The sequence below is a fragment of the Cyanistes caeruleus genome, chromosome 1 (assembly GCF_971803275.1).
Source record: "Cyanistes caeruleus chromosome 1, bCyaCae1.hap1.1, whole genome shotgun sequence".
Taxonomy (NCBI): domain Eukaryota; kingdom Metazoa; phylum Chordata; class Aves; order Passeriformes; family Paridae; genus Cyanistes; species Cyanistes caeruleus.
Genome location: NC_141701.1, coordinates 76,488,993 through 76,491,489, shown reverse-complemented (window position 1 = coordinate 76,491,489; position 2,497 = coordinate 76,488,993). Strand labels below are relative to the sequence as shown.

At 37.9% G+C, this 2,497-nt stretch overlaps 1 long non-coding RNA gene across 1 annotated transcript; it reads right to left on the bottom strand.

Annotated features, from left to right (window-relative positions):
- Window positions 1-529: 529 nt before the first annotated feature.
- On the bottom strand, window positions 530-1,648 carry LOC111925641 (uncharacterized). The gene is made up of 3 exons (XR_002862357.2): window positions 1,541-1,648; window positions 1,023-1,098; window positions 530-938 (listed from the first exon to the last, which is right to left on the bottom strand). It is a non-coding gene; the product is annotated as an uncharacterized LOC111925641 (long non-coding RNA).
- Between the last annotated feature and the right edge of the window lie 849 nt (window positions 1,649-2,497).

The following is a 2,497-nucleotide window of genomic DNA, read 5'->3' as shown; positions in this document are numbered from 1 at the left end:
TGCTTGGGTCCCATTCAAAGGCCTTGACTGATCCTTATTCAAAAAGCTTCAAAGCTTTTTCTAACAAAAGACAGACCTACACTGCAAATCCAATAAGCATTCTGCTTATGTTAGGAATGCAGGACAGGACCCTCAGTGTAATTATTTCTGTTCTTTAATATAATCCAGAGTCCAAGAAGCATTGAAATCACACAAAAGTTCACACAGTTTTTGCCTGCATTAGAAGAAGTTGCACCACCCACTCTCTGAAAACACAGATCTAATAACTTTTCAGGTTCTCAGGAAAAAAATCTATAGCTGATTTATCTACTTACCTTGATTCATACGCTGGATGCTTTCAGTGAAAGCCATCAGGATCCTTTCTGCAGGTACACCTCTATCTAAATCCCCTGGGCTGCCAGTTCACTTAGATAAAGACTATGGTGATTTGACATATAGAAAGCCTTCCTACTTAAATAGAACAACCATAAACCCAAACAAAAAAGCAAAAAACCCCAAAAGCAAACAAAATTGCCTTTTTCACAAAGAGTGACAGAGGTGTAACATTTTATTGGTACTTGCTATGTTATCTATTTTGGCCTGATTATTTTTGTTTTGTTCTGCCACTTCAATGGCAAGTTAAATAGTACAAAAGTGAGCTAAAAACTTTATACTATTTCCCAACACAGACCAGACAGATAAGATATTTTGTGTGCTCTCTCACTTAAAAAATGGTAGTTTTGAGGACAATTCACATAGAAGTTATGGGCTATATTAACCTGAAGAAACACTTCAATCTTGATGTAAACATTATTGCATGAGAGAGCACAGCTCACCAGTTTCTATCATGTCACATTTTCAAAGCGACATCCCACTAATTCCTGAAGAGACTAGCATGTCACAGAAAGTGTCTCCCAGGCTCCAGTTTCATCATATTCACCTGCAGCAGTACAAGACACCTATTAATGGAATATATAAAAAGTGCTTGTTTACAGGAGAGAATTTCTAAAGACATTGGTATAAAGAGACAAGACTTCACTCACAGGAGTATTTATTCAACCAATCTGTTCAAATCTTCTCCATGCAAGCATCTGGCTCATATTCTGATCTTTTAGGGCACTGAAAAGTATTTATATGCAATTAAAACCTTGCATATCAAGAATTGTCATTAATATTTTCTTTTCAGGAAATAGAATACTCACCAGGTACAAAAATAAATTACTACCTAGTTTACTTCAGTATATATTTGGATTCTGAATTTTGCTTTAGATTGCTGTTTAATACTTTCAAAATGTGGGGTAGTAAGAGTTATAGGAACAACTATAATTGCAGGAATAGGGTTCTGAGAGCAAGCATACATCAAAGTCTAGGCATTACAGTGACTTCAGAGCTTTGCAGGTCCCAGGGGCCTTGGAATTATGTCAGAATCTTAAATTGCCTTTTAAAAATACATGCATTTCTAGACGTAACCACTGAAAAGGTAAAGGGAGTGCAGCCAGCTCAGTGGCACGAAGTGAGCTGCAGACAGTCTGAATCAATCAGTCTCTGTGTGGTGACCTACCACCAGCATCTCCCATCCAAGTCTGGTTGCTCCAGGCACTCCTGTCAGCAGCAGACTGAACGGCTGGGTGGACTCCTCTAAGAAAAGAACAGAGCACCTTGCCATGTTAATTTGGTCCCAGTAGAGTTCAGTCATAATAGTGACTTTAGAAAGTCCATGTGACCTCCAAGTTAATTTGTGTTAGGGCAGGTGCAATTCATTTCATGATTGTTGATAACTTGTTTTGTTCTTCTAAATCAGAAGGAAATAATGTAATATTTGAAACCTGTTTTTTATGCTTACATTTTTTCTTCATCTAGCAATACTTGGCAGACAATAGTGACTAGATAATATATGCTAGTGCAAGTTTTGCTTAGAGCTGCATAAACTATCCATTTATGTCTATAAACTATCTATAAACTGAGCATTTATGTTTTCAGATTATTGATATCAAAGGAAAAAAATCTGGAATTGATGCATAAGTCAAGGAATGAATACACTAGTTTTCCCTTACTTTGAATTATACAATTCCATTGCTCCCCCATACAGCAAGCTACCAAATGCTGTTAATATTGTCTGTACATCAACCCACAATAACAGGAAAACAAACCCTTAAAGCTCATCTCTGTTTTTTCAGTTGACTAACCTATGAAAGAAGGATGGGGGATGTGGAGGGGTATGGAACTAATGCTTTAGATTTTACTCCCTTTCTTCTTTTTGCTCTGCAAAGAGCGAGGGTAATTGTTTCCTGGAGTGAAAAGAAAAGATTTAGTATCTTTATACCATGAAAAAAATTCAGTGAGGCTGTCTGAAAGAAGCAGGAGGAGAGAAGGGGACTGCCTAAATGTGAAGAAAGAGCCACTTGCTCTGCCATCTGTTCCCGTGTGCTGTCACCAGGCTGCTCTGCAGCAGAGGAGGCAGCTGCTCCCTTTTCTAAGAGTTAACATGAGATATTGGAAAGAACACCCACCTCTCAAC